Raw genomic sequence first — 19,825 nt, forward strand, 5'->3', positions numbered from 1 at the left:
TACACAGAAGTTCTAGTTCTGCTCAGATTGTGGTTACCTGTAATTTGTAAGGAATTTCCAGGAAGAATTAAAATCCTCTGGTGTAATGGGATCAGTGGTTGAATCCATTGGTTGTGAGTGATAAATTCCCATACAGAATCCCTCTCTCATACACACCTCTATTTGGAACCATTTTGGGTTTGAGAGCTTTTTTCAATAATCCAGCTTTTTTGGCCGGATCGCTGGAAAACTGCACTTCAAAGGCTGTATCTTGCAGTGAAAACTTCATGTTGACTTGTGGTTCTATGTCAGTGGAACGATTTAGCACTTTTTGGCCTGGTTCAAATGTTTCTTGGCATTTCCTGAGGGGTTTGGCCCATCCCATCTATAGGATCACATTGGATTTGGTATAAACTGTAAAAGCCGTAATTCATCTGCAAGCTAATTTGGGATTTTATTGAGTTTTGGTAATGGACTAACACCATTGGGCAGTTGAGGATTCAGTATTTTTTGAGAATATTTCTAAGGACATATTTACTTTAAAAATAATACAAAAAGAGACGACTTTTCCTTTAGCCTGGCACTTATTCTTCTTGTATCTGATCTTTTCAGAGGTCAATGTCCTATTTTAATTCCTTATTATAATTTTTTCTCCTCAGCAGTTTTTAAAGCTACTGCAGATCTACAGCTTTTTCTTCTTTCTTTTTTTCTTTTTTCTTTTTTTTATTTATGGCTGTGTTGGGTCTTCGTTTCTGTGCGAGGGCTTTCTCCAGTTGTGGCAAGTGGGGGCCACTCTTCATCGCGGTGCGCGGGCCTCTCAGTATCACGGCCTCTCTTGTTGCGGAGCACAGGCTCCAGACGCGCAGGCTCAGCAATTGTGGCTCACCGGCCCAGCTGCTCCGCGGCACGTGGGATCCTCCGGGACCAGGGCTCGAACCCGTGTCCCCTGCATTGGCAGGCGGACTCTCAACCACTGTGCCACCAGGGAAGCCCTCTTCTTTCTTAAAGAGAGATTGCTCTGGCTGTTGGCTGACTTGTGATGTGGGACTTATACAGGTTTTCATTTTTTCCTTTAAAGGTGCTGCCAAAGCTAGTTAATTTTAGTTATAACATCATAGAATGTTGGTGCCTTAGGCGCCCTACAGATAGTTTGGTCCAACCCTCATTTTAATCATGGGGGACCATGCCCAGTTTCTTAATTGTCACAGGAAGCTATGGCACTGTTAGGCTGGAACTCTTGACCACCTTGCAGCAGAGCCAGTCTACAGAAGCCCCCAGGGACTGCTTAAAAATGTGCCCCCATTCCCTGTTCGCAGATTTTGTATCTTTAGGTAGTTTTCCTTAAGGCTTTTTAAATTTAGTTTCCCATACTTCATATTAATTTGGAAAAGCAGCCAAAATTTTTGTTTTGTATTTGGTTGGGATTCCAGAGTATTATGTACTATTCCTTTCTTCTTGTGTTCCGAGCCACAAAGAAATGAATATAGGAAAGAGAACGGGTTCAGAATAACTGCTTAATTACAAATAATGCTGGGTTTTAGAACATATCATGGACCCAAGGCTGAACCTGGCTTCCTGTGCCTCCCCCAAGTGCCTGTTGAACTTAGCCACTGGGTCATAGATGGACAAGTGTGGAACTATGTGCCTTTTTTTTTTTTTTTTTTTTTGCTTTACCACCCATGTCTTGACACCACTGTCATTTACACTTTTTCCCCTGAAAGATGAGTTATTTTCCCATTATTCTCCTGAATAGAGTCGAAAAAGCAAGGGTAGTGAAGTCATCTTAGGCAATTGATTATTTACAATTGAGGAAAATAAATGAGTATTAAGCAGCTGGTAATGAGACCCTGTACACGTACTCAGAATACTTCACAGTAGTGGGAAATGAATAACTTCTCTACTCTCTCATCACCAGGTCCTTTCTCTTCTTCTGACATGTTTAAGAAGAGAAAGCTGGGGAAAACATTTACCTCTCTATTTGCCATCTTTGTTGAAGCTCTAGACCCCTGCCAGCACCCACCGTTATATTTTAACGGAAGATTCAAATAATTTTGTTTTGTTTGTTTTGCTTTTGTGTTCCTTTGGGACCGAACTAAGTAAAATTTCAGGTCATAGAACTCTCCTGGAATTTTTAGTTGGTTTTTTCATTTTATGTAGGTAGGTTTCACTACTTTATTTTTTTTTTCAGGATATTTTTTAATGAGTATCTTGTTTCTTTACCTTCTACAGTAGGTCTTTAAGATAGTTACCTATGACACCCCAGAGAACATCTAACAATTTCCTTCCTAAAAGGGGATTTTTTTCCTTAGGATTTCTTGCCCTGTGAAGCATGTTGCACCTTTGTGCAGATACTTGTTCTTGATTCAGAGGTAAATTAAACGTAATTTAAAATTTGAATATTCTGGATACTCATGCCTTCTCTCCCAACTGTTATTCTTATGCTTACTAGGCATTTACTTCCTTTTAGTAGGTTCAAGACCATTTAGATAAAAAGATACTGAATTGCAGAAGTGTAAATCTAAGGTTTTATGTTGTAAGATGTTAAAGTTTAAGATGTTTCAATACCATTCTTGGAATCAAAATCATGTTTAAGATGAATTGTTTCTGAAGAAGTGGTGTAGATGATGTCTCTTGAATCATCACATTGTTTTTTTTAATGGGCATGTCAAGTTATCTGTTATAGTGGAAACTGGGAGATAACGCACAGGAAATAGCACAGAGAAAAGTCATGGTACACAGCAGAAGGTGCCTAAGCAGTAGAGTACGGTAGAGACCATGGGCTCCGGAGCTGTGTACCTGGGTGGAAACTCAGTTCCAACGCCAACTTTTGTAACCTCTCTTTTTCAGTTTGCTCATCTGCACAATGGGCATACTGACTAATGGTATCTGCCTCAAAAGTTCTTCTAAGGAATTAAATGAATTAATGCATGTAAAGCATTTTAGGACAGTGTCTAAAATATCATACGTGCTCTATAAATGTTAGCTGTTAAACAGTCTTCCCATTCCTAATTGGGTTAATGGATCAAGGTTCATCTGTATTTTCAAGTGTTTTTCTTAGTACACTATTATTTAGGAAAACTGGACTTTTCTGAGGTGTTCCTGGCTTGTATTTTTAAAAGTGAACTGTGCATCAAAAGATTATGAGCCTTAATTTTATATAATTTAACATTAATAATTAACCTGGGCTTTTTGGTTGTGTGAAATTATTTGATGATGTCAGGCAATATATTTCCCACTGTCAAACTGTATATGTGCATTGTCTTAATTGTTGGCATTGATTTTGGCACTAAAATTGTCCTATATTCACAGTTGCTCACATTAGAAGGGAAATATTGAGAAAGCAGTTCTCCAATTATTGACAGATCTCAACAGGTATAAAATAGTTCGGTATTTTAGAGGAATGTAGGATAATCTGATACTTGGGGCCATAATACCCTAAGCAGAACATTTCATAATGTAATGTATATGTGTTTGGGGGAGGGGTATTAAGTGGGTATGCCAATTTCAGGAATATTGAAGGAGAAGTTTTGGGGGAACCTGAAAGTTTTACTTTAGTTTGTATGATAATTAACTTGACTATATAAATACTAGGGAAATAATTAGAATCACAGATTATGTTGAATGCCTGAAGAAATATGTTTGACAACTTTTAATTTTTCTTTCCTCCCACACACCACTTCCTAGTTTGTTTCTGGCGCACCAGATGTGTCTCAACACAGTGGCTGATCCGGGTAGAGTTGTATGAACACCCGTGATTGTGGCAAAACAAATTTTCTCATTTTGGTTACATTAATGAAACGATATGTAGAAGGAGCACTGTTTTGCAGATGTTGTTATACAGATATAAGGGGTAGCCTGCCCTTTCTTCAAACCTCTGCATCAATGTTCTTTTTTTTAAAGCTGATACTAAAGTTTGTGTCCACGTGGTGAATGTACACAAAAGCTGATTGTAATCTTCTTGTTTTTCATAGTTAGACACCAAAGGGCTACTTTGAGGCACAGGAATGAAGAGGGATGATGGGTGGGGAAAAGTGGAAAAAAAATTAGTCACAGGGAAAGGTTTCTAAATAATATTCTTTTTCTATTTTCCAGCTTATTTGAATAGGCCAATTAACTTGCTGTTTTTTAGCTTAAAATTAGCTTTAATTCTTGATCTCCATGGAGAAAATACTTTCTGTAGGCATTTTAATTTTGTCTTTCATTTATTTACTGTACTAATTTTCTTATTATTCTTAAACTTTTCTCAATTTAAATGCCAGAGTAAGTATTACACCCCAGAAACTGTAATTTCTTTCAAAGGAACTAATTTTGTTTTTACCTTTGGCCTCATTTATGATTCTTCTGTATATCCCTAATTTTGAAAATCTACTAATAATTTATTTAATAATTTTTCCTCTCAATTTTTAATTATAGAATAAACAATATTACAACTAGAAAGAAACTGTGCCTTAACATATTAACTGGTACAATTTGTCTGTTTCCTTTCGGCTTCAGATCATATTCAGTTTCAATTTATATTGACCTTTACATGTATTATACTCTTTAATGAGTGATTTTTAAAGAGCAGTTGTTTGATCATCTAGTTTACTTAATCATTCCTCTGATGTTAAAGATTTGGACTTACAATGTTTGCTACTATAAATTATATCACCACAAAAATCTATTTGAAAATGCCTTTCCTCCCTCCCTCCCTCCCTCCTTTCCTTCCTTCCTTCCTTTTTGGAGTTATTTACTCATTTTAAACTTTCTGGTCTGATATTATTAGGCTAAAGCTTTTGAATTTTTTATGGATCAAAGAATGTGATTTTTAAAACATGGCTTTTGAAGTGCTTTGTTAAATTGCTTTCTAATATAAATTGCCAACAATAATGTATGGGTTTATCAGTTTTACTTCCCCAAGAACCTGAATGGTGTTGGATATTGTTTCTTAGAATTTTTGTATTTATTAGTTAAATGAAAAATAGCACTTCAGTGTTGTTTTAATTTGCATTGCTTTGATAAATAAAATGTTTGAATGTTCTTTTTTTTAATGCGTGCTTAATAATTTGATTTCCCCTTATACGTGCCCATGTTATTGACTTGTTTTTCTTCTGGATTTTATGTTTTTCTGTCACATTGTTAACCGCACCCCCCCCCCCCCCCGTAACATAGAAGACCTTTTATCCCTTGTACTCGTTAAACATATTTCTGCAATATGCTGTTTTCCTTTTACCATGACTACTACTTTATTAGTATTAAAGATTAAACTGCTACACAAAATTTACATCCTTTTGTTTCTTTTATTCACTCAAAGTTTAGAGAGCTATCATTCTTTCAGAAATACTCAATTTTATTTCATGCTAATATTTTATCAAGTAAATTATATATAATATATATATACATATACATACATATATATAGAGAGAGAATGAGAACAGATTAGTATTATAATTATATTGTATGGTGTAAATTTTGAGTCATTTTCTCCTCAAATTACCAACCATTTATCTCAATATTATTTATTAAATAGCTTTCTTCCCCTACCCCCATTGCTTTGAATTTCCTTTTCTGTCATATTGTTGCATTCTTACATATAGAGATCTTCCTGGACTTTCTATTCATATTCATTGAACTATTTCATATTAGATATCAAAACCACATTATTTAAATTATTATTGTTTTGCAATGTGTTTTAAAATCTAATAGATTCAGCTCTTCTCAAAAATCATTGAGCTTCTCCTGTGTTTCAGAAAAAGTATGGACATAGAAATTAAAATCACCCAGTTTCCCCACTCCTGATAATCAAATTCCCTCCAGGAAAACAGACATGTAAAAAGGTATTTGTACTATAATGTGATCAAAACCATGAAAGAGAGGTGAATACAGAACTGTGGTAGCACAGAGAATAGTATATTTTCATATGTTTATATTTTCTAGTTCCAGAGACAGTTCTATTTTAATTATAATTGCTACTTTATTATATCTACAAAATAACTTTTGGTTTTTTAAATTTTGTAATCTTCTCACTCAGGATTAATGTCTGTGTTATTTATCTCCCACTTAAGATAGTTTTCTTTAATGTGAAATTCTTGTTAGAAAAATTTTAAGTTGAACATGTACATGTTATGAATATTGTTTGTGACAGTCTCTAGGTAATTCTGTATTTGATTTATTTCTTTAAAAAAAAGCCTTTATTTTGGATTTAACACTCTCACTGAAAATTGGAGCACATGCTTCATCTTTCTTTTTTTTATTGGGAAGCACTCATACATTCACTGATAATACTTCTGGGACTTGAAAGGGTTTAGCATATACATAAGACACAAGCATAGAAGTGTCATTGATGTTTACTAATAATTAATTTTTGAAACCAATAGTAGGCCAATGAGAAATTCTTATGCCAAGAAAACCATATTCTTATGAAAACCTGATTGAAATTGTGGGAAACAATCTGTATTCTATTGCCATGGAAACTTCAGATTTCTCATCTTTGCCATGTGAATTATAGTTTCTATCATTGCAGCTGTTAATTGGTGACAAGGAGGGGATAAAAGGTGTTAAGGAGTTTTGGAAAATAAACACACATCAAATGGTAATCATTTCTGGAATTTTGTTTATATCAGTTGTTTAAATCCTACTCTTCAGATGCAGAGTAAAGTTTATTTCATTATTTCAGTTTTCTAATCTGTGCTTTATTTAAAAATATTTTTGTATTTGCAAATTAGGTTAGGAGTAAGCAGGACCTCAGTGACGTAAATAAACAAATCCCAGTCGAAGCCTGTCTTTGGACTTTCTCTGTGTGTAATTCTTTTTATATACAAGGACACTTCTCTTGGCCAGAATCCCATTATAAAAAAGAAAAGAAAGGTGGGCATGTGGGGGGCTGAATATTCCCAGAGAGACTCCTTGAATTGCAGCCTTTCAATTCCTTGATTATTCTTGTGGCTATGGGAGCTGAAAGAATAATGAGAAGTTCATTTCCTATATGAATCGTATAAAACAATATGGGTATACACAGGGCCATTGACTTGACTAAATCGATGGCCTTTGAACAGTTCTCTTTTGGGGGAGCACAGTTTGCGGGGGGAGCATGGTGAAATTGTTTTAGTGGTTCAAATTCTGTGACTTCAGAGTAAGTTCACGTGCAGGGAGCAGGGTGGCAGGCATTTGGTAATAAATTTAAGTCCAGGTGTTTATTTAATATATGCACTGCCTCATTCAAAAAAAAAACATTTAAGACATCTTATAAGAACATACTCAACTTAATAATGAGCAAAAGTATAGAGAAGAAAAGACTCATTATCAGGAAAACATAAATAAGTAGGAAGTCCTAATTACAAAATAGAAAATAAGTATTTTTAAAATTTATTACACATGTCATGTCTCTTACCACACACACATACATACATTTATTTATTACAATTATTTGTTTTATGTATATTAAATCTCTATATTTGTGTTATTTTTTTAAAAAAACAAATTGCATTCATGAGCCTTGGGAGAAACTCTACTATGTGAATCTCGAATTTCTAAAAGATATTCTTATACAGACCCTTATAAAGTGTGTACCAAGTGATGTACTTAGTAGTAAAGTTAAATGATTACCTTTAAAAGAACTGGGTTACCTGTGGGTGATTTCAGATCAATCTATTAGGTACCTAATTTAAGAGTGGAGGCATAAGAAATGTTTTGGAGAGAAGAGCAGACATGATAAACGTGATGTAGAAAAGTTACTGAATCTTCTATTGAGAGACAACTTCAAATGTTTCTTATCAGTTACCCAGATCACAACCTTTCACTTTTTCTGTCTCAATATCTAGCTCCCTCTTCTACCGAAACATTAGCTGCAGCAAACAAAACAAAAATAACTCCCCCAATCTGAAACCATTTTTAACTTGTGGGTTGGGCTTAGTCACTTGTATCCAAAGTGTTCTGATGCCCATTCTAAATTACAACAAAGTCATCATTGGTAGCATAGCAGATAGGAAGAAAATTTAACAAAAAAAAAAGTTGATCTAGCTGTCAATGAGAAGGGAAAGAAAGCTGAATAATAAACTAAACTAGCATGAGGAAGTGAAAAACAGTGAGAGACTGGAAGATACCATATAAATTGTGTGGCATGTAAATCCTGAGTAAGAGTCTTGAAATGATATTTATTGAGTCAGAAGAGGACCCCTGCCTTACTCAAATGTGCGTTTTCTGCATTTTTAAACATAAATTTATTTATTTATTTGTTTTATTTTTGGCTGCGTTGGGTCTTTGTTGCTGCACGCCGGTCCTCTCTGGTTGCGGTGAGCGGGGCCCACTCCTCGCCGCTGTGCGCGGGCCTCTCACTGCAATAGCCTCTCCCGCTGCGGAGCACAGGCTCTAGGCACGCTGGCCTCAGTAGTTGTGTTTCGCGGGCTCCAGAGCGCAGGCTCAGCAGCTGTGGCGCAGGGGCTCAGCTGCTCCACTGCATGCGGGATCCTCCCGGACCAGGGTTCAAACCTGCGTCCCCTGCACTGGCAGGCGGACTCTTAGCCACTGTGCCACCAGGGAACCCTGCATTTGGTTTTTATTACATACCACTTAATTGCCTATTGGTTAAGTTCTAATCCACTGAATAAAGAAAAGTAACTGTCAACATACCTAATTTAGCAGCTTTCCCTTTCCTTAAATCTTATTTTCTTTATTATGTCATTATTGCTAAGCTCTTTTAGTTCTTTTGGTCTGTTACCACCCCTGTACTATTGTAGGCATGGATATTTTAATGGAAAGAGCTAGTAATTTTTCTGGTTTTGTAACCTTTTACATTCTGATGGAACAAAACTTTATTGATCAGCTATTTATGTAACAGCACAATGCTAGGAGCTTTTTCATATCTTATCACACATTACTTCCCATAATACCTCCACAAGGTAAGTACTTTATGGGCAGCATTTAATATGGGAGACTGCTAATTTTGGGGAGAGATTAGCTCAAGGTCACATTACTAATAAGTGCTAAATTTTGGCTCAAACCTAAGTCTTTGACCTTGAAATTCCATAGCCATGTCTCTTGCTAAGCACTTATGCCTTTTACTTAAGGTACACTTTGCCTTCTGTTTATTAATTATGTTTGTGTTAAATGTAATCACTTAAGTAAGCTGAATGTAAGGCTGCTATTATTCTCTGCGTCAGATTGTGGAAATGAAACATTGAGATGCAGATCTGATTGTTGCTGACTGTACAACAATCAGAAGAGTGGGATCAAATTTCCCTTGGTTGAAATCAGAGGGGTTGGAGCTTAAGGAAAAAGAATATGTAATTTTTTGACATTGATGTTAGTGCTAGTTTTGATTATTAAGGGCCGCTAGTACAAACAATATATACCATAAACTTTTTATCTGATATAATGAGAAAACTGAGACACATAATAGGAATTTTTTCAGATTTAGTTGTGTTCATCAGAAATTTATTGAGCCCCTAATATAATGCAGATAGTCTGCTGCATTCAGTGATACAACCTTAAATAACAGTTAGATCTGACTCTCAGGGAACTTACAGTCTAGTGGAAAAACTTTGAATTTATAGTAAGATTGCTAGATTAAAAGTTCAAATTCGGTAAATTGCTTACTAGAATCATCAGCTTGGGGAATTTATCACTTATCTAATAAAGAATGTAAGTTTCAGCTAAGAGAGTTTCTTATTTTAGACAATGTAAGGTAAATCAGCTTGTACCATGATTTTAAGCCTTTTTCAAAAAAAACTCACATTTTAGCTTTAGAACTAAAGGATGTTGAAAAGAGTTCTTTATCATGTAATTGAGTCACTTACCAGGCCTATTTTAAACCAGTGGCTTCCTTTTCTTTCTTTGCACCCTGTGACACACAGACTCCCAGAATCAGGGAAGTATTGTTTTTGTTTTTAGGGAGTTGCTACATTATGTGGAACCAAAACTAAGTTAATATGAGTAATGTTCAGCTCATGGTAGTGAATTATATTGAAATTTTCTTCTTTGCCCTTCTAAATTTGAGCATGAAGTAGTTTCTCATGTTATAAATTGACAATTTTTCTTTATTTGTAATGAAATAATCCTTTTTTATTTATAGCCAAGTTCATCATTTTAACACTTAATCCTCCATGACAGTCTGGAGGAGAGGAAACTTGGCAACCATTCATTATTATCTGTTTTTACCATCAGAAGGTATTTATTTGTAAGGAGAGTGTGGCAATGACATCAAGGATAGGAATGAAATACTCCCTGACATTTTTATACAGGGTGGCCTTTCCTTTGGAGTCGTGAAGGTAAATATGACCATCATTACTTAAAATGCATGCAGGGTCCCCTGGAAACGCAGTAGTGTGTAATTATAGCTGTGGAAGGAGAATGTCTAATAATGAAAGGAGAACACGTCAGTCTTGGATTAGTGATTCGGGAATCCCATCAGTGACCATCTACTCAACAGCATTTCATCCACCTTCTAAAGCAGCTTACAAAGCTCTTGTTGGGCTGTGCTTCCACATCTTCATGCTTGTGTAAAAATCCATTCACTGGAGTAGCCCACTGAGTCACTGTCCCAACATTTTAAGTCTAAGAGCTTTAAAAAAATTAGAATTTCAGACCCTGATACAATATCTTACATCTAAATATAGCATTAAGTGAGTCTCTGATGTTTTGAGCCTGACAGCATGGAGGTGTATTGAGGGAAGTCCAGTATCAGGTCATCTGAAATGATTTGACGTTTGCCCTTGCTTGTGAGAATAATGAACTTCTATGAAAGTGCTGATATTCTCTTGATTTTTTTCTGATTTGGTCATAGTATTCTATGGCTGTTGTTTGACTTGGTCCTTATGACAAAGTTATGTAGGTGTTCACTGGTGTCTCCTAAATTGGTGATGAACAGGAAAGAGAGCTGTAATCTGGAGAGAACTGGGGAGACTTGGTATTCTAAGTCTGTACCTGGAAAGAATAACTTCTGTGGTCATGAATTCAGCAAACACTTCTGAGTGCTGGTTATTATGTGCTGAGCTCTGGGGGTGAAAAATGTGCAGTGAAGACCTGGCCCCTGTAATGGTAGACATCGCAGTCTAGCTGGAAAAATATAAATAATGTTTAAAGTAATACATAGCATAGATTTGTTAATGTAAATTATGGCCATTGTGATTTTTTCTATTATGTTGAGTACAGTATTGTGTGAGTATATAATGGGGAAGGAGTGAGAAAAGTGAGGAGAGCTCATTGAGCTGAGGACGAGGAGGAGACTTGGAAGAGTGTAAGGAACTATGGAGCGAAGGGGGAGACTGGGTGTTTGAGGGACAAAATTCTCTTGGGAGAGAGTTCCTTAGTTACTAAAGGATCAAGCTGTTCACTGGGATCAGTGGTTCATTGGCTGTTTTTCTCTGGGCAGAGGTTTATAACAGTTAGATTGCCCCTGTCTTTTAGTACTCTGTGTTTTGCATGTTTCTATCTAGCTCCCAAGTCTGACTTCATCTTAATTTGATGAGTAGGATGATGATGAATAGGATGATAAGTAATACCACTATGGAGATTTAAATTAGAAGAAAAAAACCTTCTTTATTATTGTAAGATTCAGATCTAGAGTGTTCTAATATGTTTCTTCCATCAAAATTTATGATTACTTCTTTGAACGATATTATTAAATTTTACTATGATAAAATTAATTATTAAAGTTCATTATTAACCCCGTCAATGGTAAGAAATCATGATATTGTGGTTAAGAGCTCAGGCTTTAGAGCCAGAAGATAAGGATGTGAATCCTGGTTGCATCACTCACTGCCTTTTCCACATCAAGCATGTTATTTAGCCTCTCTGCACCGTTGTTACCTCATCTGCATAATGGGATAATAATTGTGCTAGCCTCCTAGGATGGATAAAATAATACAGTCAAGTTTCTGGCTGAGCTGTCTTCTTTTGATTATTTCATAAGACATAGGAGGCATCTTTTCTGTGTCCCTCCTTTGGAACACTGAAACATTTAGAGAGGGGCAGGTTCTCAAAATCAGGTTTCAGACTGTCGTATTCAACGCGCAGTCCATCTTGTACCGCTGAAGACCAAACTACAGTTTCACATAAACCTTTTCCTAATCCAAGGTAATTGTTCACTTATTAATGCAAATGCCTTGTGCCTTGGATGTGTGAGCCCTAAAAATACACTTCCAGGGATAAAAATAGATCTCTTCAGAGTTTTGAGATGCTGCTTAATCAGAACCAGCTGCAAGCTGTCTAGAAAATGCAAGTTATATGAGCCAGATGGCTTTTGCCCTTTTTGCTTTAGACAGCATATAATTTGGATAACTACAGCAACAGTAATACATTTTGCCAGTCACAGTGTTTGATAAACATATTTGTTGAGAACAGCCACTTCCAATTAGAGACCCAGTAAAATGTTAATTTATTTTAATAATTTTTCCCTCTAGGGTGAGACAAAGAATACTTTTAACAGGCTACAGAAATATCTGTTCACCGAGAGAGCACTGTTCGAGTTATTGTATGCCAGTGGTTAACTTTTAGTTTTGGCGTTTAAATAATGATGAGGAGTATTCATGACCTACCCCATCTATTTTCCTTATTAAAATCTAGTTTCTGATCGAGAGACCATGATTTTCCATATTTTATAATTATGTTTGCTTTAACTGTAGAAAGATGGTTTGATTAGTTTTCAACTTCTACACAGATCTAATTACTATAAACTCTGATAATAATTATTGAATTATTGTTTGTCCACAGACCATTATTAATGTGGTATTTCTGGGGATTTTACTTTTATTACCATGGTCTTTGAGAAGGAATTTTATTTATTAGCTGGATGTAACCATGCCTGATTTTCATCTGCTGAAGATGATTGCAAACATAGTCATTGATATTAGCTTTTTAATTTCATCCAGCTCTCAATCAGCTCAGATAAAACAGCACAGTTAAGTGTTTGGGGCTGTTCACACTCTTAAGACCTAAGCTTGGATTCAGCCTGCTTTTAAGACTTGTGAAGCTAGCAGTTCTGTTTTCACTGGTGACACCACTTCTTGGAAAAGCATTTTGAAGCCCTCCTCTCCCATTACATGTGATGAAATATTCTCTACTTTATTTCTTGAGACATCTACCAGGCAGCAAATAATAGATTGTTAAGTACCTCTGAAAGGTCTCTGTGTCATAAATTTTCCATAGTTCCAAGCCTGCCAGCGTTGTCATTTAGCAGTCTCCCAGCAGTGGTTTTTTTTTTTTTTTTTGCCTTCTCACCCAGTTTAAAGAAGAGAGGCTATTTCATGTATGGGATCAGTGGTGTTAGAACATAAACTTCGCTATAATAATAGCTACAGGTTTATTTACTCTTCCTATAGTTTCTGGAACTCTGCTAATCACTTTATACATTACCTCACAACAATATAACATTACACGGTGCATATTTTTGTCCTGTTTTACAGATAAGGAAGCAGTGGCTCTGGAGTATAATTACTCAACATCATACAGAAAGTGTCCGAGTCAGGATTTGAAGCTAATGTTGTTTCAATGGTCTGTCTGACCCATGCTCTTTAACTCCACCCATTTAGCTATGAAAAGTGGCATTTGACTTAGCCAGAGCTGTTTTTTCTCAGAGATAAACACATGCCTCTGCCCATCCTTGTATCACGGTGATGCTTCTTGGAATTTATTTTAAGCCCCGATTAATATGTGAAAGGGTCTAATCTCTCTCACTCCACCTCATTAGATACACTATAACTGATGCACTTTAAAAGTCATATCAATGAGGAAAATCTCATTTTGGTGCTTTTCCAATATGTACATAAGGATTATACTGATATGTAGTACTTGGAGAAACTTGTAAGCACTTGTGTGACATGAAACAGCATAGGAGGTGAATGTTTGTGAAATTTACCAAAGCTAAATCCTACTTTTATGATGTTATCTAACAGAGTAATAAGATAAAGAAATTCAGTAATGAATGCAGCAGGTCATACCTACACACCGTGTCACATGCAGCAGGAAATAAAGCAAAGCCTTATTTATAAAAACATCTTAGTTATGTCTCTGTCCACACAAAGCAAACTGATGGGTCATGGAAAAGATTTTATTATTCCTGACTGTTTGGGGAGATTATATTGTTGTGATTATTTACATATGGAACCATAAAATGCTCCTTCTTGAAAGATAATACAAAATAGTAGAAAAGCTTGTACTTAAGTCACTATGGTTTAATAATGGGCATATGCTGTTTCTTAGTGAATAGTTGATGTTATTTGTTGTTGCCTGGAAATGAAAGGGAGAAATGGATCAAAAATATTATTTTCTAATAAAATAATTATTTCTATTCTATTTATTATACAAAATTATATTTAAATAATTACTTAGCCCCTTTTTTTCATATCTCACACAGTTGTAGTCAATTAAGATACAGATTTAAATATGAAATCTGATACTTGTTTGGCCCAATTGAAAAAGCTTTTTTTTTTTTTTTTTTTTTAAATTCAAGTTTCAGATTTTTGGAGCTTTATGGACTTTTTTTTTTTTCCGAATATATATATATATATTCTTTTAAATGGGAATTATTTGTTTATTTATTTATTTATTTTTGGCTGTGTTGGGTCTTCGTTTCTGTGCGAGGGCTTTCTCTAGTTGCGGCAAGCAGGGGCCACTCTTCATCGCGGTGCGCGGGCCTCTCACCATCGCGGCCTCTCTTGTTGCGGAGCACAGGCTCCAGACGCGCAGGCTCAGTAGTTGTGGCTCACGGGCCTAGTTGCTCCGCGGCATGTGGGATCTTCCCAGACCAGGGCTCGAACCCGTGTCCCCTGCATTGGCAGGCAGATTCTCAACCACTGCGCCACCAGGGAAGCCCCTGAAAAAGCTTTTTAACATCATTAGATGAGAGACATTATAAATGGCCAGGAGAAAGTCTCAGCTCTTTCTTTATGTGGAGAGGTGTAGCTTGGAATGACCCAACAAGGCTGACTGAGTCAACATATATCAGTTTTCTGTTAATGTGTGAGGTGCTGTCGTTGGTGCAGTGGAGGAAAAGGATAATCATTCATTGCCAGATGCATCCACGTTTACGCTAATGTGTGTGGATTGTTCCTTTTTCACTATATGAAGGTTTAGTAGCTTAAGAATTAGTACGCTTTGTTTAAATGATTTAATAAGGAAGTACTGAGCATCTAATGAAGTGACTGTGTCCTTGTTCTCAAAGAGCTTTTGTCATTTGGCAACAAAAGGAAGCCTTGTTTCTATGTGACTTAAAATATGGTCCCAGAATATTGTGACTTTTGGAGGTTAGTGACTCCAAAGAAAATAAGGTAGATGAAGGGAAACCTTTTATTTTCTTCATCTTATAGGGGACTTGTTGCCTTTGTCTTCCTGAAGAAAAGACAAGTATTGGCCTGAAAATGTATGTTACACACCCCTGGGCTCCATTGGTGTATTCCAAGCTGTTATTGTCAATCATATACATACACGTTTAGGCAATTTCAGAAACACTTCCTGTTCTTTGAAAAGAGAGGTGTCACTCATCTTGGTACATCAGATTAATATGTAAGGTGGCTTTCCAGAGTGGTGTCATTTCTTCACCATGACTTCTTTTGTCCTGCACTTCTTCCAAAGGCCTATTCCCCCTTTCTTTTTTCATTAGATGACCATAATTCTATTTCTAGGTGTGTAGCACTATGAGATGTATGAGTGAGTGAGTGTGTGTGTGTGTGTGTGTGTGTGTGTGTGTGTGTGTGTGTGTGTAGAGAGAGAGAAAAAGAGGAGGAGAAAGAAAAAAGATTGATTGAATGGTTGGTTGGTTGTATGTGAATGGGGCTTTTTCCTGAAAACTTTACAGCTGTTGTTGGCATATTGAAAAGGTTACCAAAATCTCATTACTTTTCATGGATTTCAGTTAAATCTCTTGTTTTTTTTAAAGATAAACAGCAATATTATATGCACATATAATCTGCCATTCCAATATTTATAAATCGTAGTGTTGTGTTGGTAAGATTGTCAGAATTTCATCCTAATGTTAGTGAAGGGCATATGTACATCTGGCTTTATTGAAAATGACTTTGCTAAGTGTTTAATAGCGTGCTGACTCTAGGTTAAAGACAGGGAGTCTTTATTATATTATTGAACTATTCTGGCTTACTAGTGTATGGACACGTAACCAGATGACTACATATTTTTTTTGAGGAGGTGGTTCTGTTTTAATTGCTCTTGACCTATTGATGTCATAAGTTTATTAGTAGATTTCCCAGTGGTAAATCATTCAGGGGTTACTGAAATAAACTCAACTGGATGTGTTTTATTATTATTATAATATGCTGCTGGGTTTGATGTGTATTTCATCTAACTCTTTGCCTCTGTGTTCATAAATAATACTGACCTGTAGTCTTCTGTTTTCTCAGCTCTTTTTCAGGTTTTAGTGTAAGGGTTATTACCAGGCCCATCACTTTTGATTGTGCAGCTTGCAAACTGTCACCTACTGTATCGTAATTTGTGTAGCTATGACAGTTTTCCTGATGAAGGCAGTAAAGCATCTTGAGGAAGGGACTTTTTCTAACATAGACTTACCATAGCAGCTTGCAGAAGAGTGAGGGTTACTTTAACATCCTAAAATAGATTTTTAAAAAATATCTCCATATTTCCCTATTCATTCAGTGTTTAAAAGAACTAACATAAAATCATTGTGGTCTGGAAACTTTATTTGGCAATAGTTCCTTACTTTAGTTTCTTCAAAACTTTTGGTCTGTTTAGGTGTATGTTCTACTCTTCTGGGAGAATCTTTTAAGTTCATTGAAATTAAAATTTTTGTTTTACCAACCAAGTATACATAGCACTCTTTAAAATTTTTTTAATCTCTTCTGTGTTAGTGATTTTATCTATTTCTAATTTTCTTATTTTACATTTTGGTCTTTTTCTTGAGTATGGAGGTTTGCCTTTTCTTTTCTTCTTCTTTCCCTCTCCAAATATCTTTGGCTTTATTTACTAGAATATACATGTTTTACTATTTTAAAAAATTAATAATTTTTTTATCTTTGGTAATTCTTCCTGCTTTTTTTAGATATAGTTTAATCTATTTTTTTTAAAAAACTATTTGCATATCTGCATTGACTATTTAGTTAATTTATTTTTATTCTTTATTTGCAAATGGCCATTCCAGGTACTTTTTAGGCTTTCTAATTTACTGTAACTGAAGAATTTAATTGTTAACATAGGGCCTCTCTGCTGCTGGATTAGCACATGTATGTTACCTGTGTTAGAATTCTTTGGAAGAATTTAGCTTGAAAAATTGACAGTGGATTTAATCTTAAAAGTCTGCATCAGGATTACACTGACAATGTTTAGTGTTTTAAAATGACATTTTGTTCTCTCTATAATTTTAAAAGCAGTACACATTATCCATAGAAATTTGCAATATATAGAGAAACATACTTTATTAGTTGTCATGGCTGTGTAACAAATTGCCCTTAAATTTAGTAACTTAAAACAACAAACATTTATTTTTGTACACAGCTCCTGAAAGTTAGGAATCTGGCAGTGACTTTTCTGGGCTCTTCTGGCTCTGTGTCTCATTAAGTTGCATTCAGGCTGTTGGCTGGGGCTGTTGTAATCTGAAGGCTTGAGCAGGGCTGGAGGACCCATTTCCAATACTGTCCACTCATAGCTATTGGTTGGAAGCCTCAGTTCCTCACTGGCTGTTGGCAGAAGGTCTCAGATTCTTGCCATGTAGCCCTCTTCACAGGGCTGCTTGCTTCCTCCAGAGTGAGTGATCCAAGAGAGAGTGAGGTAGAATGTGTGGCAGAGAGTGTCTTTCATGAACTACCCTCAGAAGTGACATATTATCCCTTGTCCACAGCCATTCTGCGGGCAAGCCCCATGCATCAACACCCAGCAGTCGCCATGGCTGGCCCTGCAACTATTTCTGGGGGCCAGCTTCACCCACCAGTGCTTGGCAGCAGACATGCCTCACCACAACAGGAGGCCTCACATAGTCCACATAGAAGACACCCCTTGAATGCCTGGCTCTGGTGGCCAAGCGAGATTGAGCTTTTGAGCTCCATAGGACATCTCCTACATAAATCGCTCCTTCAATACTGGGACGGGTAGCTGATTTACCTAATACATAGACACAAACACAGAGAATTAGGCAAAATGAAGAGGTAGAGTAATATGTTCCAGTCAAAAGAATAAGACAAAGGATATTATATGTGAACCTCACAGTAACCACAAGGAAAAAACTTCTAATAAATGCACAAAAGAAAATGAGAAAGGAATCTAAACATAACACTAAAGAAAATAACCAAAATGCAAAGGAAGAGAGAAAGAGGAAAAGAAAGGAACAGAGAGGAACCACAAAATAGCCAGAAAACAATGAACAAAATGGCAGTTAAGTACATACCTATCAATAATTAATTTAAATGTAAATGGTCTAAATTCACCAATCAAAAGAGATAAAGTAGCTGAATATATAAAAAAAAAAGAGTCAACAAACAAAAGCCAATGACCAGATGGCTTCACTGGCAAATTCTACAAAACATTAAAAAAAGATTTATTATCTGTTTTTCTCAAACTCTTCCAAAAATTTGAAGAGGAAGGAAATCTTCCAAATGCATTTTACAAAGCCAACATTACCCTGATACCAAAATCAGAGAAGAACACTGCAAAAAAAGAAAATTACAGGCCATTACCCCTGAGGAGAATAGATGCAAAAATCCTCAACACGATATTAACAAACCAAATCTAACAATATATAAAAGGATTGTACACCATTATCAAGTGGAATTTATTCAAACGATGCAAAGATGGTTCAACATCTGCAAATCAATTAATGTGATACATCACATTAAGAGAATGAAGGATAAAAATCATATGGTCATCTCAATAGATGCAGAAAAAGTATTTGGCAAAATTCAACATCAATTTATGATAAAAACTCTCAACAAAGTTGGTATGGAGAGAACATACCTCAACATAACAAAGGCTATATATGACAAACTCATAGCTAACATCATACTCAGTGGCGAAAAGCTGAAAGCTTTTCCTCCAAGATCAGGAACGAGACAAGGATGCCTACCCTCACTGCTTTTATCCAACATAGTATTAAAAGTTCTAGCCACAGCAATTAGGTTAAGGAAAATAAATAAAAGACATCTAAATCAGAAATGAAGAAGTAAAACAGTCATTATTTGCAAATGACATGACACTGTATATAGAAAACCTTAAAGACGCCACCAAAAAACTATTAGGACTAATAAATGAATTTAGCAAAGTTGCAGGATACAAAATCAGTATACAGAAATCTGTTGCATTTCTATATACTCATAATGAACTATCAGAAAGATAAATTAAGAAAACAACCCCATTTGTAATTGCATCAAAAAAGAAGAAAATACCTAGGAATAAATTTAACCAAGGAGGTGAAAGACCTTTACACTGAAAACTCTGGCACTGGTGAAAAAAATTGAAGAAGACACCAAAAAGTGGAACGATATTTCAAGCTCATGAATTGGAATATTAATGTTGTTAGAAGGTCCATTCTAGGGATTTCCCTGGTGGTCCAGTGGTTAGGACTCTGTGCTTCCGATGCAGCGGGACCAGGTTCAATCCCTGGTCAGGGAACTAAGATCCCACATGCCGTGTGGCACAGCCAAAAAAAATTTTTAAATAAAATTTAAAAATTGCTCTTAAAAAAAATAATTTAAAAAAAAATCCATTCTAACCCAAAGCCATCTGCAGATTCAATGCAAGCCCTATCAAAATGCCAATGGCATATTTCACAGAACTAGAACAAATAATTTAAAAATTTGTATGGAATCACAAAAGACCCCAAATAGCCAAAACAATCTTGGGAAAAAACAAAGCTGGAGGTATCACGCTCCCTGATTTCAAATTATACTACAAAGCTGTAGTAATCAAAACAATA

General features: G+C 35.8%; 1 non-coding gene across 1 annotated transcript; it reads left to right on the forward strand.

The window, feature by feature from the left end:
* Nucleotides 1–19,448: 19,448 nt before the first annotated feature.
* On the forward strand, nt 19,449–19,521 carry TRNAG-UCC (transfer RNA glycine (anticodon UCC)). Its single transcript has one exon. It is a non-coding gene; the product is annotated as a tRNA-Gly (tRNA).
* Nucleotides 19,522–19,825: the final 304 nt, after the last annotated feature.

This window comes from Balaenoptera acutorostrata, chromosome 7 (assembly GCF_949987535.1).
Source record: "Balaenoptera acutorostrata chromosome 7, mBalAcu1.1, whole genome shotgun sequence".
NCBI classification, from domain to species: Eukaryota; Metazoa; Chordata; class Mammalia; order Artiodactyla; family Balaenopteridae; genus Balaenoptera; species Balaenoptera acutorostrata.